The sequence below is a fragment of the Balaenoptera physalus genome, assembly GCF_965194825.1.
Source record: "Balaenoptera physalus genome assembly, chromosome: 11".
NCBI classification, from domain to species: domain Eukaryota; kingdom Metazoa; phylum Chordata; class Mammalia; order Artiodactyla; family Balaenopteridae; genus Balaenoptera; species Balaenoptera physalus.
Window position 1 is genome coordinate 64,866,828 of NC_138896.1, and position 26,545 is coordinate 64,893,372.

The window sequence follows — 26,545 nt, forward strand, 5'->3', positions numbered from 1 at the left end:
TCAAACTAAAATATTCCCCAGGCTGGGGAGATGATGAGAGGCCTGAGGGAAGCACATCAATCTAGACGCTAGACTGACCCTGTGCTCTGCCTACCGGTCAGAGACCTGGGGTTTGTGCAATCCAGGGGAAGAGAGACATGGCACACGGTGAGTCCAAGGTGAGTACGGCCACAGGCAGCCCCATCCCATTCCCTAGCTTGGCACAGAAGCAACAAAATGAACTGCCAGGCCTGAAGGTGCTGGCGGACCATACTGAGTGTGGATGTATAGGGCTGGTGACCAACAAGGAGGCAAGAAATGACGTCTAAGTGGAGGCCCATATGGACAGATTCTACCGAGAACCATGTGGCACAGTGCTTGCCTGGGCCTTGGCACTGACTGAATCTCTTAGACCTGATGCAATTCTGGGCAAAGGGTGACCCTCACACTGACTGATATTTATTTTCCATTATCCTGTGGATCGGAGTCTCAAAACAGAAAATAAGTTGTTCTAGAAAATATAATCCTATTTTCTTATATACTTGAGTTTGTGGTCAAGAGCTAGTGGCATAGCTTCTGCAGCAGGTGCTGTTGCTGGTGCTCCTACACTCTACCCTCACTTATACCTACTTAGTGTACACTGGCTGACTCGCTACTGGAAACGCCCACGCTGCTCTGTCTGAGGGCTTGCTCTGTCTAACAAAGCCTGTTTCACCCCTGCCCACCAGTGCCGCACGCCGGAAGTTCCAGGGAAGTAATGCCTCTTGCCACCTCAAGAGCCCTCAACCAACGACTGGGCCAGAAGTTCCAGGGAACCAACGCTTCCCGCTCCCTCAAGAGCCCTCAACCAATGGCTGTGGTGAGTTGTTACAAATATAGCCCACATCCCTTGCCCTTTGGGTGAAATAACTCTCAGGTGTATGGTCTATACTGTTTTCTTGAATTTCTCCAATGGGATTACACTCCAGTTACCCACAGGTGTAACTGGGTTGATAACACATCCTTTAGGTGACCTTCCCTCCCCTGCCTCACTTCCCCACTATCCTGCCTGTGTCTCCATCTCCCAAATAAACTACTACTTGAACCACATGACATTGCCAATGGCTGACCTTCTTTGCCTTATTAAAAAAAAAAAAAAAAAAAAGGCAACTTTATATAGTTCAAACTAAAATTTAGCTCAAATCTCTGTCTCTGGGTCTGCTAAGACATTTATCTATATACTCCATCCAAGAATTGTCCCCTTGAGTTGCCACCCAGCCACCTCTGCGGTGGATCAGTGGGAGGAAACTGCTGAACCAAATCCAGGAGAATGAACCCCTGAGATATAGAGAGGACCAGTCTGCCTCCTCAGGTTCCACAGGACAGTGGGTCTCAGGAGAGGTGAGGCAAAACAACACAGAGGCTGCTTCAGGTTGGGGATATGCTCCACCCAGATATTACATATCACAGTGGGAAATGTGGCCATAAAATGAGGAAACCATGAGATAATAAAATGCTGTAATTGGAAATGTGATGAAGTGTTTGGAAGCAGAAGCCCTGGGTGTGGGCTGAAAATCTGCAAAAAGGAACATTTGTATGATCTCAGGAAGGTGACTGTGAAAAGCACCAGGGCCCTATTTGGCCTGATTCCAGGCCTGTCTCCTAGAGAACTCAGTCCCTTGGAGGTGGAGGGCTCTGGGCATATAAATGGTCTGGAGGACACTTTGGCTAAATCAGAACCCCGAACATAGGGACTTCCCTGGTGGCACAGTGGTTAAGAAACTAAGCCCGTGCGCCACAACTACTGAGCCTGAGAGCCACAACTACTGAAGCCTGCACGCCTAGAGCCCGTGCTCCACAACAAGAGGAGCCACCGCAATGAGAAGCCCGCGCACCACAACGAAGAGTAGCCCCAACTAGAGAAAGCCCGCGCGTAGCAACGAAGACCCAATGCAGCCAAAAATTAATAAACAAACAAACAAACAAATAAATAAGAGCCCCGAACATAACATAGCACGTTAACCACCCAGCAAAATTAATCTGCCTCCATGGCTCAGAGGGTGTGGGGACCACCCCACTAGGCAGCAGGGCAGGAGCAGAACTTGGACCAGAAGCCAGGCCTGTTTCCACCCGAGCAGATGCTTTTGCCTGTAACCCACAGGAGGAAAGGCATTAACCTAGCAGTCCACTGCACAAGTTACACAAAATAATAATTACCCCAACTACCCATAATGTGCTTTGATATTTTCAATTCTATTGTTTCACATTTCTTAAATGCTGGACATGACACATTAACTGATTTCACAACTCACTTCTGGGCGGTGACCCACAGTTTGAAATACTGCCCTTGAATGTATCCAGAAATGAAAGGGCGTGGACAGTAATGCTAGGCTTCTCCTAAATACTGTGTATTTACCATCAGCCTCCATGTCCCATTCAAGGCTGCAGGGAATGTTGGGCTGGGCCACGAGAGCCTCTAAAATTCTGTAAAGTGGACACAGAGAACAGACTTATGGTTGCCAAGAGGGAAGGGGGGGGGTTGGATTGGGAGTTTGGGATTAGCAGATGCAAACTATTATAGATAAACGAGGACCTACTGTATAGCACAGGGAACTATATTCAATATCCTGTGATAAACCATAATGGAAAAGAATAGGAAAAAGAATTGTATATATATATATACATACATATATATGTGTATATATATGTATGTATATACAACTAATCACTTTGCTGTACAGCAGAAATTAACACAACATTGTAAATCAACTATACTTCAATAAATTAAAAAAAAATAAAAAATAAAATTCCGTAAAGTGAGGGTGGTTCCTATTTCCTAATCCAGTGATTCAAACCAGGCATTGCCACTACTTTCACATTCTTTGCCACATCCCATACCACCTGTACTATGTATTATTGTGTGAATATTCTAGATCAACTCATCACTTTTTAAAACTTAAATACTCACACTAGCCTTGTCTTATGGAGTACTACTGGTGAAATCAAAGGTTTGAAGTTATTCCCTGATGCAAAGTAAAACAAAAACACAGTGATGAAAATAAAACATGCCTTCTGTGTTCCACGTTAAATCATAGAGCTAGTGGCCCTCCCTCCCCTGCTCTTTTCACAAGAAAATAATCCAGCCTCTGTATAGTTCAAGCTGTCCTTAACCCCTAGAAAGGCTTTGTCCTTCTGTCTGTCCACCTCTCCAATGATAATCAGCACTATTATCATGGCTAACGACATCTAAACTCATTTAATCTTCACACCAGCCCTATGAATTTCTCGGGTCACTCCATTTTACAGATGAGGAAGCAGGTATGGAGAGATCAGGCAGACTTGCCCATAGCTAGGAAGTGATGGAGCCAGGTTTTGAACACAGGTCGTCTAACAGCAGAGCCTATGTGCCTAACTACTATGTTGTACTGCCCCCCTCTGAAGGTGCCCATCCCTAAGGTCAGCCCTAGTGTTGCCTCTTACAGGAGAGCTTCCTGGACTACCCGTCCCATAATATTGTTCTTCCTCTATTCCCAAAGCACTCACTTCTTGCCTGTTTAATTCATTTGAAGGTTAATCATAAACTACTTGGAGACACTGCCTCTACCAGGCTGGGAGCCTTGAAAGGATGGCTACATGTTATTCTTCTGTGTATCTCTGCGTCCAACAGCCTGTCTGAGGCATTGGAGGCCTTCAGTCTCTTGGGTCCTGTGATCTCTCCTTGTTATTTAACAAACGCCCAGAACTCTCTGCAAGTCTCCAGCTCACAGGCTGGTTTCCAGTAAACCCTGGGAACAGTCAAAGGGTAGGGAAGATGAGTCAGAGGCAATAGAATCAAGGGGTCTTAACCTGGGTCCACAGATTCCCAATGGACCCACGCCTAGTATGCAGGAGGTTTCTGAACTTAAATGGGAACAAGATTACATCCTTATTTTCACTGGCCTCTGATGGAAATTCAGCATTTCCTTCAAATGGAATTCGACCTGTGACTTTGTCACCAGTAAAGTCACTGATAGTTTCATTTCACGTCACTATTACAGCAGACAATCTCAAAATATTTATACTCATCATTTCCTGGAAATTCTGGTCGTTTTCAGACTCACTGCTATATCTTGTATTTAAGACATCAGTAAAGAAACACATATATAGCATATACCATGCCACAGTAGGAAAAAATATCTTAGATCTGTATTTTAATAGGATTGGCATTTCTTGGCAGTTTCAATAGGATCAGTAATCTTATGTGTTTTATTTTATACTCTTAAAAACATTATTTTGAGATGGGCCCATAGGCTTCACCAGACAGCCAGTGGAAGCCACGGTACAAAAAAAAAGGTTAAGAGCTGGGTTTGGAGCAAGACAGATCTGAGTTCAAACCTTAATTCTGCCATTTACAAACCAAGTTACCTGGGCCTCAGTTCCCTCATCTGTATAATGGGGATTACTACTTACCTTACTGAGTTAGCATCTAGCATCTGAATAAAGGTGATATCCAAACCCAGCCTAGACTGCCTCGTGAGGCAGACAAAGCCTGGGGATAGTGGAGCCCTCAGCTTCCCACCTCTCCTGTCAGAGAAGTCATTTGTCCCCCTCAGTGTGGCTGAGACCAGCTCCCTGTGGCAGGACAGAAAGGCTAATTTCAGACCCTTCTTAGATACTCTATCCCATTTCTGAGCCCAGAATCTGCACCCCACTCCCCAAATTGGCTGACATTATGTGTCTCACAGGAGGGGCCGGTCACCCTCCTTTAAGCACTGACATGCACTTCCACACTTTTCCACTTGGTGGAGCTGGTTCACACTCTTAATCTGTCAGCAGGACCAGGAGCAGAGCCAGAACATTTCGGAGTTGGGACCATCCCCCAACCCAGCCCCTGCTTCCTGATGCTCACCCCACCCCCACCCCCACCCCCAACCACCCTAATTGAGCCTGACGTGCAGAAAAGTGCCCCCTCTGTGCTCCTTTCCAGTAACCCACTACTCTTAGAATGGTGGCGACTATCCTGACTTTTAATATCATAGATTAGTTTGGCCTGTTTTTAAACTTTATTTAAACATAGTCATATTGAACATATTCTTTGGTGTTCGATTTCTTTTGCTCAACATTATGTTTGTGAGAGTACATGCCACTGTAGTTCATTTATTCTCATTGCCCTATAGGTTCCATTGGGTGAATATTCAATAATTTATTTGTCTGTTTATTGTTGAGTCGGCATTTGAATAGAGTCCAGTTTAGGGTTTGCTTTGTGGTTGCTCCCTGGAGGATGGTATCTATGCCTCCACCCATCCAAAATTGGTTTGGAGCTGGAGACTAATGATGCAATACACTCACAAGAGGATTTGAAAGATTAGTAACATAGCAAAGCTTTCTGGGGAGAGCAAGGCCCACATTCAAACCAGCCTGCTTGGCTTAAGCAGAAGGGGCAAGTGGCTCTAGTTTTTACAGTGGCTGGGGAGAAGACTCCCTCTCCCACTGGCTGAAGTTTGAGTGGTCTTAATATCCCACTCATGTCAAGGAAGCAAGTACCCGGGTTTTCTTATTGGCATGTCCAGGAGTGGGGCAAAAAAAGGAAAAGGGGAGTGATGGGGCTTGCAGGCTATCATGATCAAACATCAAAAATAGAATCAGAGGGCTTCCCTGGTGGTGCAGTGGTTAAGAATCCACCTGCCAACGCAGGGGACACGAGTTCGAGCCCTGGTCTGGGAAGATTCCACATGCCATGGAGCAACTAAGCCCATGTGCCACAACTAACTGAGCCTGTGCTCTAGAGCCCGCGAGCCACAACTACTGAAGCCCGCTCGCCTAGAGCCTGTGCTCTGCAACAAGCGAAGCCACCACAATGAGAAGCCCATGCACCGCAACAAAGAGTAGCCCCCGCTCGCCACAACTAGAGAAAGCCCGCGCACAGCAACGAAGACCCAACACAGACATAAATAAATAAATAAATAATATAATAAAATAAGGTACTAAAAAAATAGAATCAGATTCTTTATTACACCATTACTACAAGTACTGCTATGACCATCCTTGTATAAGCCTTTTGGCAAATATTACTCATTTCTCATGGGTGTCTCTAGGAGTGCAGTTGCTGGGGAATATGTTTGTCTTGGGTAAATACTGCCAAATAGTTTTTCAAAGTGATTGTACCAAATTACATTCCATTCAACATGCCAGTTTGTCTATCCACTCTGCAGCTGAGGGACATTTGGTTTGTTCCCAGTTTTCTGTGATTACAAATAAAGCTGCTATAAACATTCATATGCAGGTTTTGGGGTGAATATAGGTTTTCATGTCTCCTGGGTAAAAACTAGGAAAGAAACAGCTAGGTTGTATGGTAAGTATATGTTTAGCTGTGTAAGAAACCAGGCAAATCGTTTTCCAAGGTGGCTGTGCCATTTTGCATCTCCACCAGCAAAATATGCGAGTTCTAATTGCTCCACAATCCCCTAAGTACTTGGATTGGTCAGTCTTTACTTTTAGTCATTCTACTAAGTGTGAAGTAGTATTTCATTGTGGTATTTATTTGCATTTCCTTAAGAACTAATGACATTGAACATATATGGATGCCAACTTGCCATCCATATATCTTCTTTCGTGAAGTGTCTTTTCAAATCTTTTGTCCATTAAAAAAAAAAAAAGGCTGTTTTCTTACTACTGAGTATGGAGGGCTCTCTGTTTATCTTGGATATAAGTTCTTTATCAGGTATATGGTTTGCACATATTTTCTCCTAGTTTGTGACCTGTGTTTTCATTACTGTAACAGTGTCTTTTGAAGAGCAGTAGTTCTTAATTTTAGTGGAGTACAAACAATTTTTTTCTTTTATGGGTTGTGCTTTTCATGTCTTATCTAAGAAATCTTTGCTTACCCTCAGGTCACGAAGATTTCCTCCTATGCTTTCTTCTAGAAATTTTATAATTTCAGGTTTTATATTTAGGCCTGTGATTAATGAACCTATATTACCAAAACTTCAGAAGGTATTATTTGAAAGGGGGTTCTGATATTGGACATATTGAAAGAGGTCAGAGTTTATGTCCAGTAAAACACTGAAGCTATATAAGGAGGGCCACAGTTTCTGTGCATAGACTCAAAAGTTAAGGATTTCTGCTAATCCAGAGTTTATCTTTCAGAAGAAATGGCATGAAGTTCTAGGGATGATGGGGGCTGCTTTCCTCCCTGTATCCTCCCTTTGATAGATGTACCATCTACATACAGTACATATTTGGTAGCCTACAAATATGCCCTTTCAGGCTATAAATAATTTCACAGTCTTGGCTTTCTTTCTCTGTTCCTCAGAGAACCATTTGTTTGGCCTTTCAAAAAGTTAAGAGTTGGGAGGGAGACTTGTTTAATGTAACATGACAAGCAAACCCTAAGTAGCATAACAAATACATAGAGAGTTCATCTTGCAATCAGGGTAATTAAATTTTTTTTTCAAAGTTTGGCTGCGTTGGGTCTTCGTTGCTGCGCGTGGGCTTTCTCTAGTTGCGGCAAGCGGGGGCTACTCTTCGTTGCGGTGCGCGGGCTTCTCATTGTGGTGGCTTCTCGTTGCAGGGCACAGGCTCTAGGCACGTGGGCTTCAGTAGTTGCAGCACGCGGGCTCACTAGTTGTGGCACGCGGGCCCTACAGCACGCAGGCTTCAGTAGTTGTGGCATGCAGGCTCAGTAGTTGTGGCGTACGGGCTTAGTTGCTCTGTGGCATGTGGGATCTTCCCAGACCAGGAATCCAACCCATGTCCCCTGCATTGGCAGGCGGATTCTTAACCACTGCGCCACCAGGAAAGTCCCAGGATAATTTGTAATGAATAACTTTTAACAATTGTCCACCAATGTCCAGGATCTACCTGAACCAATAGAAGGATTATTCCTCTTATGGAGTGAAGAACCTGGGATACTTCTTTAATTTTAGAGGTTATCTTTTTCTATCTACCTTGGGCCACAGTTAAAGTTCATGAGCTATTTTATTCTTCCTTCACAGAGGCAAAAGACAACTTGGTTTGTGAAGCCCCAATGGCATTAGTTGCATTAGGCCTTGTTCTAGAATTCCCACAGGTTTCACAATGGGCCTTGCAAGTTAAAAAACAAACAAACCAGTTCCAAGGATTAGCACTAGAAAAAGGACATGAAACCAAATGTTCCTATAGGTGAGTAGTTCTCTATATTACAAAGCAGCTAACCAGCAAACATGCTATGTCAGGGAGCATCTATGTCTTACTTAGGTAGCCTTTAAGTGAGGGAAATTTTTATAGCATTTAGCACACTGTGTCCCAAACGTGGAATAAGCAGCAATCAGAGAACTTTAGAGACAATGCTAAAGTCTGTTGTGCACCAACTGCCGGGTGGTCATGGGTCACCACTGAAAAAGACATTTGAAGGAGAAGCTATGATGGAAAGGGGCAGGGAAGAGGGACCCTCCTGATATGCAGCAGTAAACTATGGTGGTAAGCAAGGTGAGGACTTAAGAATCCTATAGTACTAGCCCGGCAGTCTTCTCTTTCACACACTGGACCTGAGGGTATTTATCTGGCATCTCCACACAGTCCCACACTTTGTGGTCTTCACTCAGTGCATCTTGAATGCCACAAAGTAACCCCCTTTTCTTTCTAGGCTAAAGCTTCCCAGGGCTTTGGTGGTCTCTATGCATTGTATCCAGATTTACCTTGTTTGCTATCAGTTTTGATGTAGTTGTGGCTGGTCACCCTTGCATCCTTGAGGATGGTCTACAGCCTCACAGAGCCATAGGGATGGCCAAGAGAACATCATAGGGCTCTTTCCATCTAGGTTCTTTATTGAAATTCCTTTTCATAGACCCTGTATCCTGCTAGAACATGCATGCTATATGGATTCTAGGGTAGCCTGGGCTGCAAAGGAACCCAGGACATAACTGAGTACTTGACAAAAAGAATGCAAAAGACAAGTAAGAAAGCTCTCAGGGTTGGAGTGACACTACTGGAAAACCAGCTAGATAACAGTGTTGATATGGCTTGAGTCTCGAGATCTGGTAGATTGAAGAATTGCAGCGTCAGAATTCATCTTGATCTTGGAAGGGTTTCAGGCCATGTAAAGCCCCCTTGTTGCTGTTTTATTTAGTTTTCCTTAGTGCCATAATTTTGCTTCTAGCTCACCAGAGCTTTGGAAGTTGGAAGGGATGTGTGGTTTGTAATGTATACACGTTTGAAAAGTTGTCCCATAAAATGAGAACATTAGTCTGAGTTTAGATACAAGTCTATCTTTTCCCAGACAGGAATGCATTTTTCGAGTTCTTCTGACTGTGGTAACATCTGCCTTCCACTAGGGGTCGCCTCACACTACCCAGAGAATAAGCCTAACAACTCAGATCCAGTGGACAACTCCTAACGATTGGATCATCTTTTTTGGGTGACAGACGAAAGGCAGTACACATAAGAAAAAAACCAATAAATTGGAAAACCCAGGTCAAGCCTAGCATATTTTATTCTATCATGCTCCTTCATTTGATAGGCAGGGAGGAGAAGGAGGGACCTGCGACCACAGGTTGCCCATCTTGGTGGAGGCTATAAATAGGTAGCACAGGATAGGAACCTGCTAGTGTGTGGGCAGCCTTTTCTGTATCAGGGCCCCATTTTGTAGAGGCTCTTCGGTGGTTCTTACATTGGAAAGTGACAAGGGGCTAGAGACCAGAACAGGGAGCTTATAAATGTACTCACACAATGGCCTGCTTCATCTCAAGCATTTCCCTTTATGGACTTCAACTGCTTTAAATAATAAACAAAGCTTTCCTGGGGAGAAATTCATACTTATAAATCCCATACACTAAACTTTAAATGTTAGGAATCTAAAGGGCTCTTAAATGTCTCAATATTAAGAATAATTTAGTAAGATTTCACCTTAGAAAAATGTATATTGCTCAAACATTTCAAACCAGTTACAAAGCTGTCATTCTACCAGACCAAACCCACCCTTTCTGTGACAAATATATAAAGCATCAAATATGTAAAGCCACTTACTTACTTCACACACAAAAAATATTAATGCTAATGGGTCTCTTAAATATTTCTATGCTTTATTCTGAAGCTTCCCAGGTTAAAAGATGTTTACCCACCTAAGGAAGGAAGTTACCATACCAGTGTCTGCTAGCAGACTGTTGGGCTGGGAGGCTGAGAATCTTATTGAGAACCCATGGGCAACACCAAACTCTATATATGATTATGTTAATGACTCCAAAATGTCAAAGTGGTAATAACTGGGTGAAATAATATAATATAATATAATATAACATAACATAATATAAATATAATATACAATATCTTGGATTTTCTTTAAAATACTCTAGGAGAAAAAAGAAAATGTTGGGACTTCCCTGGTGGCGCAGTTGTTAAGAATCTGCCTGCCAGTGCAGGGGACACAGGTTCGAGCCCTGGTCCGGGAAGATCTCACATGCCGCGAAGCAACTGAGTCCTTGCGCCACAACTACTGAGCCTGTGCTCTAGAGCCTGCGAGCCACAACTACTGAGCCCGCGCACCACAATGAAGAATAGCTCCCGTGTGCCGCAACTAGAGAAAGCCCGCGCACAGCAACGAAGACCCAATGCAGCCTAAAATTAATTAATAAATAAATAAAAGAAAAGTTAATACATAAATATATACCTAAATACATAAATAGGGCAGTGATCATCTAGTCCACTTCCCTGGGTTCAAGTTTTATGTTACGCATTTTTCTCCCTAAAAGTCCACAGCTCTTAGCCATGTTGATTTTTTGACTCAGTTTCAAAATCTTAAGATACATAAATGTATATATGTTAAGATATGTAAATACCTTTACATAAATATCTCTAGAGACCCTTGAACTTGAAGACCTGATGGAACTGTGCATTCTTTCATATTCATAGGACTATGTAACTCTTGAGGATCTTTAAAATTAGATCCAATTGGATTTTGGATATTTTATATATATACATATATATATGTTTGGTTTTTTTTTGGCCGCGCCACGCGGCATACAGGATCTTAGTTCCCCAACCAGGGATTGAACCTGTGGCCCCTGTAGTGGGAGCGTGGAGTCCTAACCACTGGACTGCCAGGGAAGTCCTGGATTTTGGATATTTCACATGGTTTTCTTCTGACTCAAGGGCAGAACGTATAGGTTCATGCTACTAATATTCCCTTTGAGTCAGAAAATGTCTCCTAACTGCTATTTTTAACAGTTTCTGTATTCTTCATGACACCAATAAACGAGTTAATAACATGATTGAGTAGCAAACTCAACAGTAATGCTCAACAGTGTTTCTACTTAAATTACTGATTCTGTGATTGTACTTCCTTTTCTTTTATACTGAAAATCTTGATTCCTAAAATAATACACACAATCACTAGTATGTTCATTCTAATACAAGAAAATGGTTTAAAAATACCATATTACTATGATCAATAAAGCTACAGAATAAAGTCTAAGATTTTTTTATGCAGTTTCTTTTTTAAACTGTCTCTGCAAGTGTCACTCCCATTAAGTATGTGTGGGCAAACCATGTTCTAGAGGTGTGCTGTCCAATACAGTAGCCACTGGCCATATGTGGCTATTGAGCACTTGAATGTCCGAATTGAGAAGTGGTGCAAGTATAAAGCACACACTAGATTTCAAAGACTTCGCACAATAAAAGAATGTAAATATCTCATTAATAATTTAATATTCATTATATCTTGACAATATTTTCAATATTTGGGCCTTGACTGGCAAGCAGGACTGCCCCACAACTGGAGTATTAGTAGGCAGAAGATAAAGAAACCACTCACTCATGCAGATGAAATTTGCCCTCCAGCACCCCCTACTGATAGACTTAACCCTGAGCCTGTTGACAGGAAGAAATGTTCTAATATCACAAGCAAAGCAATGAAGGGTGGATTTGGAATAAGGAGGCATTAAGTGACAACTGGGACACCTCTAAAGGTAGGAGGGCTTGATCTTTTGCTATCAGGGGCTTTTTACAGGTACGTAAAAGACTTCCCAGAAAAGAATTTCACCAATAGCCTTAATGAGGTTTTGCCACTTCTGCTGGGTGGAAATTTCCTTGTTTTCTCACAGATCTCTGACTCAGTCTGGCAATGATGAGAGTTTGTTTGTTTTGCCTTAAACATTTTGGGAAATGATGGTCCCAGGATCAGTCTTGGAACTTCTGGGCCATCTCTGGTATAACCAATTCCAAATTATACAAAACAGGGACCAAAATGTTTTAAATTAACTGACTGGAGAGATGCTGGAGTTTCCTTCCTGACCCAGACAGAAGCATCCATAGAACATTTATCTAACCTAAAGGGAAAGAGAGTACACCTGATTTAGAGGGGTCTGAGAGGAGAGGGTTACAACAGAGGTCAAACAGATAGGCCAACAGGTTTAATTTATGATGCTTGCCAGAAGCAACAAAACCTTTCTGAAAAGTAAAACAGCCCAGGGACAGACCTTAGGTACAGCGTCACCAGGAGTGGAAGGTAAGGGAGGAGAACATAAAAGTAAGACATTCAGGGATCTCATGAGCTGGGCACCTGCTGCTTCATCCTACATCATACCTCTGTTCTTCTGCTGTGTTGCTCTATATCCCGCTGACTATGCCAAATCGTCAGGGGTGGCGGAGTCACAGACAAAATTTCAAAGCAAGATGTTGTCACTCGTAGGGACTACATTGCAGAAGAAAAGGGAGAATAGGGTCATGGTAGATGGGCCTCTGCCCCAGACTCCTCCTGTCTCCCCTTATGTTCCCTGGGGCAACTTATAGTTGAGGGACACCACTTCAATTTCTGCCATGTCCTGTTCTGTATCCCTTTTGCCTCTCAGTTGACACAATGGAGAGACGACTGAAAGAGGAAAGCCACGTGGTGAAAGGACAAAGTGCAGGGGGCTGGTAGTCAAGAGGCCTTTCTAGTCCCAACTCTGAAATTGGCGTTTTGTAGGAATAAGGCCTCTCTGGGTTTCAGGGCCTTTATCTGTAAAGTTAGAGCTGTTCCAACTCCAGGGCCCTATCAGAAAGTCAAAGGATGAAAGAGCTGACAGAGCTAGGATCTGGGGAAAAGGTGAAGAGAAAAAACAGCAGAGACAAAAGCCCTTGGCCTGATCTTCTGGTATTAGCATTGGGGAAGGTGACTCACTCTGGCCCACCCAGAATTGCCCATTATTCCTGGCCCACCACTCCCATTTTCTCCCCTGACCTCCTTGGGAAGAGAATTTCTGGTAAGTCATAGACAGACTGCCTTAGTCATCAACTCAATAGGCGCTATTGCCTAGAGCACAGTCACATGGATGACTTATGTGCACTTAGTAAGCTGATCTTGTTCAAAAGCTGTAAGACTCCTGACACACCTATGTGGACACGAAGACAGCAATTTTCCTGTGCCTTGCCTCTACCAAAGCCCAGGTTTACAGCCTCCTAGGTACTTTGCACTGGTCAAATAACATGTCTTATACATCGAGCCTCTGTGGCCCTCTCACCAACCCTCATCTCTTCTCTCGTTCTGTCCATCCAAAGCTTGCCCATTCTTCCACCCTGCTCAAGTCTGTTATCCCCCCAGACTAGCTCTGTCCCTTCTCTAATTCTCCAATATCAGGTGGCTTGATGTTCCCCTCCCCCAGGAGTGTTCTGCCCAGTAGTGTTCTGACTAGCTGTCAATAAATGGGACCATGAAAACTGTAACAAAGATATTACTCATGTGGTCAACTATTACACACAACTATGGGCCAGCCCTTATATCATCCTCCTGTTTTATTTAGTGTGCACCACCAAAATTGTAGGTACTTCATAATATAATTTTATTTTCTAATATAATTCTATTTTCAGAGGTTTCTAGAGAAAACAGTTTACATTCTGGCTTGAAAACCTTCCTAACTACACTGTATTCTTGACAAGAAGCCTCCAGAAATACCCTAATTAGCCCCTGAAATCATTGGTCTTTAATCCTAAATTAGACAGAATAAAATATCTAACTGGTCTGTGGGATGAATTCACCTCTCCAAATCTCGTAGCCTCAAACCTTCCCAGAACATTCATATATAGGTGGGCTCTAAGAAAATAATAGGCCTCAGAAAATAATTTATTTTGGTTCCGCCAGAAGTGACCCTTCTCAGGATGAACTTGATCTGACTTTCCTTACCTGACATCAAAATGTAATGTAAGTATCCTGTGACCTATCCCACTGAGATTAAAGCTTCTGACTAGAGCTCTTCCCCTTCCTTATTGACTTTACACATATTCTTTCAGGCTTATAGTTTCTTTTATGGGGAAGATTGAAGGGTGTTTGGTAGCTAAAAAGCAATTCAATTTCCCCTTGCCACCCAAAATTGGCAAACAACCATCATCAAGTCCTTAGTGGGCCTTCTCCCTGTGGGTGAGAGTGTCCAAGCGGAAGCTGGGTGATCAGCTGCCAGAGGATTCCACACTGATCGACAACTGGGAATCAGGAGTCCTGAGGGCTGTTCCAACCTCACAGTTCTGTAAGTCTCTTTCCCATGCACAGAGAGAGACAGAGACAAAGTGGACAAGCCCAACTCCTAGAGCCCTTGTATTGGCACTTGGTCAGATCCTGTGTTAAAGGTTTCTCGTGCAGAGGTACTGTCTTCTTAACTAAGCTGTAGGCTCCCCAGAGGCAGAGTGCCCTGCCTTTCTTTTCCTGTTCCACTCTCTACAGTATACAGCCTAGGGTTCAATGTTTAAAAGGTATTCAATAACCCCCAAATTCTCTCATCCTTTTAATGGCATGCTTTAAAGTCACTAATGAATATTCCATATTCAGGGATATGGAGATACAGTTAAGACTTGGTCCCTGAACAAAAGAAACCCATAACATCAGCATGTAGAAAGACTGACTTGTAATAAAGGCTATATCACAGTTATGGGTGTTGGCATATCTATATATCATAATTATGGGTGACAGAAGTTCAAATGAGGAAATTGTACATTTTTGCTGGTGAGATGGATGAAGAAAGACTTGACAGATGAAATCCTTTGGACCTGGGACTCAAAGGACGAACAGTGTTTTACCAGGTGAAAAGTGAATGCCTAAAAACCTGGATAGAACACTCCACTCAGTGACAACAGGATACACATTCTTCTCAAGTGCACAAGGAGCATTCTTCAGGATAGACCATATGTTAGGCCATAAAACAAGTCTCAATAAATTTAAAAGAACTGAAATCATACAAAGTATGTTCTCTGACCACAATGGAATTAAATTAAATCAACAACAGAAGGAAATTTAGGGGATTCACAATTATGTGGAAATTAAACAACATACTCCTAAGTAACCAATGAGTCAATGAAGAAATCACAAGGGAAACTATAAAATACTTTGAGATGAAAGAAACCAAAAACAAAATACAAAAAAACTTATAGGATACAGTGAAAGCAATGCTTAAAAGGAAATGTATAGCTGTAAATGTCTATGTTAAAAAAGAAAAAAGACCTCAAATCAAGGAATTAACCTTCCACCTTAAGACTCTAGAAAAAGTAGAGCAAACTAAACCCAAAGCAAGCAGAAGGAAAGAAAAAACAAATACTAGAACAGAAATAAATGAAGGAGAGAACAAAAATACAATAGAAAAAAAAAATTTAAGTTGTTCTTTGAAAAGATCAACAAAATCGGACAAAATTGAAAAAAAAAAAGGAAGAAGGAAAAAAAGGGAGAAGACTCAAATCACTGAAATCAGGAATAAAAGAGGGATTAAGAAAGGAATAAAAAGGATTGTAAGGGAATACTATGAACAATTGTATGCCAACAAATTAGATAATTTAGAAGAAATGGACAGATTTCTAGAAAAATACAAACTACCAAAACTGTCTTAGAAGGAAACAAAAAATCTGAATAGATCGATAATAAAGGATTGAATTAGTAATCAAAAAACTTCCTGCAAAGAAAAGCCCATGATCCGATGGCTTCACTGGTGACTTCTACCAAACATTTAAAGAACTACCACCAATCCTTTCAAAATCTATCAAAAAACAGAAGAGGAGGGAACACTTTCCAACTCATTCTATGAACCATTATTACTCTGATACCAAAATCCAACAAAGACATTACAAGAAAAGAAAACTGCAGACCAATATCCCTTGTGGATATAGTCACACACACACACACACACACACAAACAATTCAACAAAATACCAGCAAACCAAATCTAACAACATATACTACACACCATGATAAATTGGAATTTTTTTCCACGAATGCAAGGTTGGCCCAACATATTAAAATCAACCAATGTAATACACCATATTACTACAATAAAAGACATAAACCACATGATCATCTCAGTAGATGCAGAAAAAAGCATTTGACAATCTTCAACACCCTATGATATGATAAAAGCATGCAATAAACTGGATAGACACTTTTCCAAAGAAACATCAAATGGCCAATGAGCACATAAAAACATACTCAACATTATTAGCGTCAGGGAAATGAAAATCAAAACCACAATGAGATACCTCTTTACACCCACTGGGATAGCTATAATCAAAAAGATGAACAATAATATGTGTGGATGAGGATGTGGAGAAATTGAAACCCTCATTCATTGCTGCTGGGAATGTAAAATGGTACTACTCCTCTGGAAAACAATTTGGCAGTTCCTTAAAAAGTTAAACATGGGGGAATTCCCTGGCGGTCCAGTGGTTAGAACTCTGTGCTTTCACTGCCTAGGGCGCGGGTTCAATCCCTTGTCAGGGAACTAAGATCCCACAGCCAAGTGGCATGGCCAAAAAAAAAAAAAGTTAAACATAAAAGTTACCATATGATCCACCTAGGTATAGGTATACACCCAAGAAAATTGAAATTATATATACGTCCACAGAAAAAACAGGTACATGACTGTTCCCAATAATTTTATTCATAATAGCCAAAAAGTAGAAACAATCCAAATGTCCATCAATTGGTGAATGGATAAACAAAATGTGGTTTGTGTGTGTGTACATATATATGTGTGTATACACACACACACACACACACACACACACACACACACATATATATATATATATCTATCTGTGCATTGGAATATTATTTAGCCATCAAAAAGGAATGAAACACCTATACATGCTACAACATGGATGAACCTTGAAAGCACTGTGCTAAGTGAAATAAACAAGATACAAAAGTCCACATATTATATGATTCCATTTTTTTTTAACATCTTTATTGGAGTATAATTGCTTTACAATGGTGTGTTAGTTTCTGCTTTATAACAAAGTGAATCAGTTATACATATACATATGTTCCCATATCTCTTCCCGATTCCATTTTTATGACATATCCAGAATAGGCAACTCCATAGAAAAAGAAAATAGATTAGTGATTGCTTGCCTGGGCCGGAGGGGAGGTTGGGGGGAGACAGAGGGCGACTGAGCATGATAGTTAATGTGTATCACCCAGATTTGGCATGATAAAAATGCTGGTCTGGAATTAAAGCTGACGGTTATACAACTTTGTGAATATATTAAAAACCACTGAATTGTACACCCTAAAGGGGTGAATTTCATGGTATGTGAATTACATTTCAATGTTTTAAAACTCAGATAAGTGATAGAATCAGAATCAGTGTGATATACTTAGCATAGAACAAAGTGGAACTAAATTTTAACTTTTATTTGATCATTTGTTGCAATAATGTTAAGGAAGAAAAGCAGAGCACGAGATTCAATGGATTGTAGTAATTCATTCTGCATAAGTTTAATGGAGCTCTTGCCATCCTATGTAACTATGCCAGTTGCTTCAGAGTGTACAAAGCTGAATGGTGCTCAGCTCCTCTCCAAGGGTCTTAGAAGCTAATGGAGAGGTTAGAAGAGGACACAGTGGACTGATAGCCCATAGAGGGCTGGTTCTGCTTGTCTACTCAAGCATTGCGTATGTCAGAGCAGGCCACCAGGCTTCCATTTCTGGGAGCCCCAGATAGGCCTCCCTGGAAAGACAATGACTGGTGAGATGAAGGCTAACAGGCTGCCCCAGAGACACTTGATTAAGTTACAGAATGAAACCACACCTTGATCTCTCAGATGGGAGAGAGAGAGAGAGAGGGAGAACGGGAGGAGGGAGCACAAGAGCACAGCTGTGGGCCCTTCTGTCTGGGGCCCTTGACTGAGAACAGGGAAGGACTGGGTCAGATTACTCTGACCCCTGACTTAGCTTAGTACAAGTTCCTCTAGACAAGAGGGTAGGGGAGGGGTGCTGTAAGACAGAAAAACTCAAACATAAGAGTTGTCACACAACAGGTTTTATCAGAGATTAAGAAAACAAGGGGAAGGGGTAACTTGTACAAGGGTTGTACTTGAAAAAGCACAGCCTGGGTGGGAAGAGATGTCCTTCCTCAACTTCAACAAAGTGAAAAAGAACAGAGGCACAGCCTGGACTGTATGGGGCCTGATAGAATAATGGGGCGAAAAATGGGGCGTAGCTTAGCACCAAGTGATAGGAGACGGGACAGCATCACGCATAAACACCAGAGTGAGCATGACAGTTGACTCATGTCATGGGAACAGCAATGTGGAGGAGACACAGCTAAGATCACAGGGATGAAAAGAGATGTAAGACTGGCATACAGTGGATATAGCAGGAAGATCCTAGCTTTCTTGATGGGAGCAGATTGGAGTAATAACTCTTCTGTTACCATTTTTATCGTTAGGTGTGCTTCCCTTACTCTTCATATCTGAGTGGGGCCCCGAGAAACTAAGGTTACACAGAATACAAAGCAAAATGCTAGAAATGACTCAACAAAATATAAAGTGCTGGGGAAAGGGAGTGTGTTTCAAAAGAAAAATGGGTAGCATCAGGGAATTCCCTGATGGTCCAGTGATTAGGACTTGGCACTTTCACTGCTGTGGCCCGGGTTCAGTCCTTGGTTGGGGAACTAAGATCTTGCAAGCCGCAAGGCATGGGCAAAAAAAAAATAAAAGAAACAGAAAAAGGGGCAGCATCAGCTTGAAGATCAGGAAAGATTTTATTTACAAAGGTAGTGGCATATGAAGTTGAAAGGATACAAAAGACTTTAAAAAGTGTTTTCTGATCACGATAAATTTGGTTTGATAAATACAGAAAAGAAAAACACAGAGAAAAAAATGAAAATCACAAATCATTATTCTATACTCAGATAAAACCATCATTAACATTTGAGGGGGGACTTCCCTGGTGGTGCAATGGTTAAGAATCCACCTGCCAATGCAGGGGACACAGGTTCGATACCTGGTCTGGGAAAATTCCACAGGCCGCAGAGCAACTAAGCCCGTGTGCCACAACTACTGAGCCTGCGCTCTAGAGCCCATGAGCCACAAATGCTGAGCCCATGTGCCACAACTACTGAAGCCTGCGCGCCTAGAGCCTGTGCTCTGCAACAAGAGAAGCCACCGCAATGAGAAGCCCGTGCACCGCAACGAAGAGTAGCCCCCGCTCGCCGCAACTAGAGAAAGCCTGCACGCAGTGACGAAGATCCAACACAGCCAAAAATAAATAAAATAAATTTTTTAAAAAAATAAATAAATTACATTCCCCTTTCAAAAAAAAAACACATTTGAGGGGTATACCTTTCCTCATTTTATTTATTTATACCTCTATCTATTTATAAATATCTGTAATATCTATAAATATAGATATACAGATATGAAAGTGCATGTGTTTGTGAATATATACATACATATATATACCTACATCCACACACACACACACACACACACACACACACATATTTCAAAACAAAAGTTGTGACTGATAGGGATTCTAACAGGGGAAATGGAAGGTAAGAGAAAGACCAGGCACAGGCAAGGAAAAGAAAGCACAGAGGCAATGGAACCTTCCAGAAAGAGTATGAGCTAAACAGGACTGGATTCAAATCCTGCCTCTGCTTCTATGGAAACATAAGCAAGTTACTTAACCATGCTGAACCTCAGTCTCCTCATGTGTAAAATGGGGATAATAATATTTACTTGATTGAGCTGTTTTAATGATCACTTGAGTACATCAAGTACGTAGCAGTGTGCCCAGAGAATGGGAGGCGCTGAGCGTGTGCTGGTGTTGTACAGCAGGCTGTTTGGTGCATGTGGTGCTGCTTGTTTCTGATGTAAGATACTTGCAGGTAAGAGGGAGGCCAGGGACACTCTCTCACTATAGCTCACGGATCACAAGGATTCCAGATCCCAGCTAAAGGAAAGAGCGAACTGCCCTTAAGCAACAACTCACACAATTTCAGGAGAAATCACGATCTGCGCAGGACACCTAATGCTTAGCCATCTCATGGCCTGTCATTTCCCTCTAATCAGACATACTGTACTAGGCGACAGGCCAAGGTTATGAGGTCACTTTTTCTACAGTTATTTTAATACTCATCATTCTAGAAACTCTTCTGACTCTCATAAAACAAAGTAGCAGAAGGACTTTGATGGCTAGCACTTGTCTGCTGATTCACTGAGTGAACTTGGGTCAGGCACGTAATCTTTCTTTTCCGGTTTTTCCAGAAACAGGGTAGGCGGGTTCCTGTCCCTGAGTAAAAGCATCAGCACAGGGAGAGTAATTCAGGGCCACCAAATTGGGTGAAGTGTCTGTCTGCATAATCCATTTTTCTCTCAGAGTTATAGAAGTAATTGTCTGTCCATCCATCTCTGGCAAAGGAGACCATTATCCTGTCCTTATTGAGATATGGATCTGATTTAGACGTCGGCTACGTTTATGAGCCCTCAATTCATTAAGCCATCAAGACAAACAGATGGTGCCTCACAATCAGTGTCACGGCAAAATGACTTGGAGGGCCTGGAGATCAGTCAATAGAAACCAATTTGCAGTGCCATTGAGTATGGCAGTGCCTTCCATAAGAGGCACCTCATGGGGCTTACCTGGTGGCGCAGTGGTTGAGAGTCTGCCTGCCAATGCAGGGGACACAGGCTCGAGCCCTGGTCTGGGAAGATCCCACATGCCGCGGAGCAACTGGGCCCGTGAGCCACAATTACTGAGCCTGCGCGTCTGGAGCCTGTGCTCCGCAACAAGAGAGGCTGTGACAGTGAGAGGCCTGCGCACCGCGATGAAGAGTGGCTCCTGCTTGCCGCAACTAGAGAAAGCCCTCGCACAGAAACGAAGACCCAACACAGCCGTAAATAAATAAATAAATAAATAAATAATTTAAAAAAAAAACAGAGACACCTCATTCTCAGAGAATTAGCAGGCTGTAAAAATAGCCCTAGGGCTTCCCTGGTGGCGCAGTGGTTGAGAATCTGCCTGCTAATGCAGGGGACACGGGTTCAAGCCCTGGTCTGGGAAGATCCCACATGCCGCGGAGCAACTGGGCCCGTGAGCCACAACTACTGAGCCTGCGCGTCTGGAGCCTGTGCTCCACAACAGGAGAGGCCGCGATAGTGAAGAGGCCCGTGCACCGCGATGAAGAGTGGCCCCCGCTTGCCGCAACTAGAGAAAGCCCTCGCACAGAAACGAAGACCCAACACAGCCAAAAATAAATATAAAAATAAATAAATAAATAAAAGATTACTATTAATTTTTTTAAAATGTTAATATAACAGCCGCACTTAAAAAAAAAAAATAGTCCTAAATCATTGTTGGGAGAGACAGAGTAGGGGTAAGCAGAGAGGCCATCAGTATCCAAGGCAGTGTGGGAGAGGAGAGGAGGGTTCTGAAAGGGAGACTGTCAATGGTGGGTGATCAGGAGAATTAAGAAGCCACAGGAGTCCACAGTCCCTGCCCAGCTACTGCAGCCCCAGTAGCTGAAATGCAGCTAGAGTCCCTGAACTCAGGTACTCACCTCTGCAGAGAGAGAGTCTTGAGTCAACAAGTATTTTCCACGTGCAGCACACCATCAGGTGCTGTGGGCGAAAATGTTTAACAGAGGTTCGGATGCCAGGGTGCTTGTAACCCAACGTTCATGCATAACCACAGTACTCTCCATCATACCAAGTACCAGGAGCCAGCTGGGGAGCCCAGGTGGAAAATCAGATTTATCCTTTGTGGTGGAAAGAGCTGTTCACCTGTGGTGAACAGAAAGCTTTTGCTTCCAGTGATCAATTCTTTCTTTGCGCAATCTAGTCAAATTACCTGTACAAATACAGATTATAAAAATAAGTCGATCTTTTCAGTTATATAGCTTATATAAGATTACAAATTTTCTAATTTTTAAAATCAGGATATAAACTACATAAAACTAAAAGACCAAATTCTGCTTACTCATTCTCTACTAAAAGACACATTTAATAAATTATATAGGATATAAAATTATATAAATTTTTTGGTCATTGTATGATTTGCATTACCGTTTTCTTTTTTTTAATTTTTATTGGAGTATAGTTGATTTACAGTGTTGTGTTAGTTTCAGGTGTACATAAAATTATATAAATTTTTAAGACGAGATGGTTGTGTTAATTCCAAATCCAATTATCTCCAAAGCAAGGGAATGAGGCAGGAAGGCTTCAGCTCAGTTAGAGAAGTTCCGTGCCCACTCCCCCCAAATAACTAACAGGAAGAACAAAAAGGAATTCTGAGGAGCTTCAGTGAATCCAAGATCCATTTTTCAGTGACAACCGCACAGCTTTTTGTTGGAAAATATTGTCAGTGAAAACAGTCTTGCATCAAGCGTAAAATGATGTAAATGTATTTCCTTATTTAATCTGTTTAAGTGCTTTCCTGTATAAATGATCCTCTCAACATCACTGGGCCAGTTTGGTCAGAGCACAGTACTATGAGAGTGAAGGCACAGTCTCACCTCTGCCACCGATATTCAGAAGGCTGGCCCCTTGTCATTCAGTTATCTGCCCACATGTCACTGGCTACGTGTGCACAAAAGTAGGAGTAGCATCAAGGATTTACCCAGGTTTCATGTTCGTTTAGTGGGATGGACAGCAGTTCTACCAACCAAGTCAGGGAATTTAAAGAGAAAGTACAGGATTATGAGGAAGGGGTGTCCATAGCAGGGGGAAGGAGAAGAGAGAGATAATTATGTTCAGTTACGGACGTGCTGTGGAGTCTGGAATTTTATGATGGCCTGGACCCTAGTCAATTCTCCCTGGAGACTGGTCTGTATGGACTATTGCTACTTTAAAGCAGCAGGCCTTGTCAAGGTGGTAGAGGGATGTAGCAGCATGTAGCAGCCTTCCCTATCCTTAAGACCCAGGATATGGCTTCAATATAAAGAATATAATGAGCTACATACTCAATAGCCTTGTTTCCTGGCAGAGGAATGCTGACAGTCCTTTTCTAATGCATTCAACTTCACTGCCAAGTACCTCAAATTCACTCAGCTCTTGAAACATCCTGCTCCAAAACCTTCAAGGGCCACCTAATATAATATTGTCCAAGTTCTTTGATTAGCGTTTAAGGTCCTCCCCTGTGAGCTTAGGCCTACTTTCCATTACTCTGGCTCTGCTTTAGTCACAAATTTTTGCCTTTTCCCCACTCACTGTCCTCCATGCCAGAACTACAATCCCATAGTCTACCTCTATTCCTCTGCCCACTGTTTCCTTTTTCTGGAATACTCTTCCAACTTATTTACATGCTAGTCATCCTTCAAAGCCCACTCATTCAAGCCCCTGTCCCAAGAAGCCTTCTTTGAAACCGCTCACTCGCTATGATATCTGCCTGGATTTCCATTCAAAGCACTTATCACAGACTGTTTTTGATATTTTTCTATACCTGTTCCTTTGACCTAATCAGATGATAAATTATTTCAGGGAAGGAACTGAGTCTAATTTCTGAGTCCTGTACAGGGCACAATATACATGTCCAGTATTTGCTGACTGTGACTCTCAACTGTAGTTTGAAAATAGTCATAGATATTACCAATTTTCTCGAAAGTTTTAATATTTGTTTTAGACAAAATTCCACAAAGATCACACAGTATTTTTTTAAGGATGTCAAAAACCAGATAGTGTAGCTTTAAGCTGAGCCTTAGCCCAAATCTGAGTTTAGAAGCCCATTTTCCTTATAGTGCATATGATCATGTGTGGACAGCTACTTGGAGCATGAGAAGTTACAGAGGCTCTCTAAAGAGGGGAAATTAGCAAAGCTGTCAGAGACTTCCTGTGCTGCCTTCCTATAAATTACAGGTGGATTAATTTAATACATGAGAACCCAAATAATTTTTTAAAGTCTTCTGCATCAATATGATACTTTGAAATGACACAAAGTAAGAAGAATGGAATAATATATGTTGTACATTTGTCACCAATGTCTTATGAAAAATTTAATAGTTCAATCAGCTGTCACTGTTGTTTTCTTGTAACATGATACTGAATAAAGTACAGCAGAACAATCTTTAAAAAAAAACTTCTGGGCTTCCCTGGTGGCGCAGTGGTTGACAGTCTGCCTGCTAATGCAGGGGACACGGGTTCGAGCGCTGGTCTGGGAGGATCCCACATGCCGCGGAGCAACTAGGCCCGTGAGCCACAACTACTGAGCCTGCGCGTCTGGAGCCTGTGCTCCGCAACAGGAGAGGCCACGATAGTGAGAGGCCCGCACACCGCGATGAAGAGTGGCCCCCACTTGCCGCAGCTAGAGGAAGCCCTCGCACAGAAACGAAGACCCAACACAGCCAAATAAATAAATAATAATTAAAGGTGCTAATAATTAAAAAAAAAATCAGGAAATACAGAAAAGTATAAAAATTATAAAAAAAAAAAAACAACAAAAAAAAACTTCTGCATCATCTGATACGGATAGGCATCATCACCATTTACCAAGATTTTGGTTTCTACATATGATCAGAAAGAGATCATTTCTTACACAAATAGGGCAGGGTCTGCATCTTTCTGTACAATGCATGGCATCGGAATTTTTAAACTAATAGCTAACACTCTACATTTATTTCCCCATTAACCACCACTACCGTTATCCCCACTTTACAAAGGAAGAAAGTGAAGCCCAAGGTCATGGCTAGTATGTGGCTAAGTTGGGACCAGCACTGGTCTGCCTGACCCCAAATCTCATTCTCTAGAAATTAGCAAATTAGCTAACATTATTTTGATTCATATAAATCCTCTTCAGGAATGAACATGCTGTGGTCACTGCTGCAGTTAGCCTTTGTTTTTCCAGAATCAAGGGACTTGACTTCTGCTTTACTTTTTTTTTTTTTTAATTTATTTTTGGCTGCGTTGGATCTTCGTTGCTGCGCACGGGCTTTCTCTAGCTGTGGCGAGCGGAAGCTACTCTTCCTTGTGGTGCACAGGCTTCTCATTGAGGTGGCTTCTCTTTGTTTTGGAGCACGGGCTCTAGGTGCTCGGGCTTCAGTAGCTGTGGCACGCGGGCTCAGTACTTGTGGCGCACGGGCTTAGTTGCTCTGTGGCATGTGGGATCTTCCCAGACCAGGGCTCAAATCCGTATCCCCTGCACTGGCAGGCGGATTCTTAACCACTGCGCCACCAGGGAAGCCCTTGCTTTACTTATGCATATGACTTTCATATTCAAATCTGTCAGGTTCTTTTATCGCTTTAATTAACCTAAATGAGTTCCTGATCTTCCTACTTATCTTTTTTTTTCCAATTTTTTTTTTTGGCCGCACTGCGCGGCATGCAGGATCTTAGTTCCCCCACCAGGGATCGACCCGTGCCCCCTGAAGTGGAAGCGTGGAGTCCTAACCACTGAACCGCCAAGGAATTGCCCCCTACTTATCTTTTAAGCTCTCCAGCTACTGCATCAGTTGTCAATTCTTCTTTTAGCATTACTGAGGCCCTACTGAGCTCAAAGACAGTGTTCAAGGAGATGCCTGCATGAACCAGACAAATATACGTGCCCTCAAGCAGCTGAAAGCACTCCACATGACCAAAGTAAAGGGTTTTTAATTTATCGTACTCAGCGTGAATGTTTCCTACCAGTGTTTTAACTCAATTATGAGAGAAAAGATTTTCAAAATCCTGAGCCTATGACACTGAGCTCCTACCTGTGGGATAAAGCACTTGGCAGTCTGCCTCGTTCCGTGGTTACATCCAGAGATTCTAGTTTAGTTAGAGTCCCCACGGTAGCGCTTGATGCTTTGCACTAATTCGCCAGGTAGTTACCAACTGCTCTACGAACAAATTAGGGGCTCTGTCCCGGGAAGTTCACTGCCACAAGGGGCCTCTGCCACTTCTCTCCTCAGGTAAACCACCCCGATCTAGGTGGAGTCACCCGTGCTTGCAATGAGTGGCTTCCTCCCACTACAGTGTAAGCGCCAAGCCGGGAGGCCGACAGCGCACGTTCGTGGCGGATAACCGCCAGGGCTTGCAGTGGCTCCAGCGCCCCACCGCCGCCGGCGCCCCCGAAGGCAGGAACGTGCTCCCTCCTCACCCGCAACCCAAGGACCGGCCGCGGTTGAACCCCCTGATCCCCGGCCCCGCCCGGCCGGCGCTCGGGACACCGCCTTCGCGATGCTCGCTGCCGCCGCCGCGTCCCGAGAGGAGAAGAGCGAGAGTAATCTCAAGTACCGCCGGGCCAAGGGCCAATACCCCGCCCGCGTCCTCCGCGCAATCCCGGTCACCGAGCTCTCACCTCCGACGCGATCCCTATGTGAGAGCCGGGGACGCGGAGTCACCGCCCACGCACGTCGCCCCAGCCAATCCGGGGCTCGCGCCGGGCCGCCCCACCCACCGCGTACAGGCCCGCACTCACCCGTCGGCCCAGACA

General features: G+C 42.9%; 1 long non-coding RNA gene across 1 annotated transcript in view; it reads left to right on the forward strand.

The window, feature by feature from the left end:
- Positions 1-21,435, forward strand: part of LOC309637809 — a 201,401-nt gene extending 179,966 nt beyond the window's left edge. Inside the window, exon 2 of the long non-coding RNA XR_014250826.1 lies at positions 21,111-21,435. This is a non-coding gene — a long non-coding RNA (uncharacterized lncRNA). The remainder of the gene's footprint in view (positions 1-21,110) is intronic.
- Positions 21,436-26,545: the final 5,110 nt, after the last annotated feature.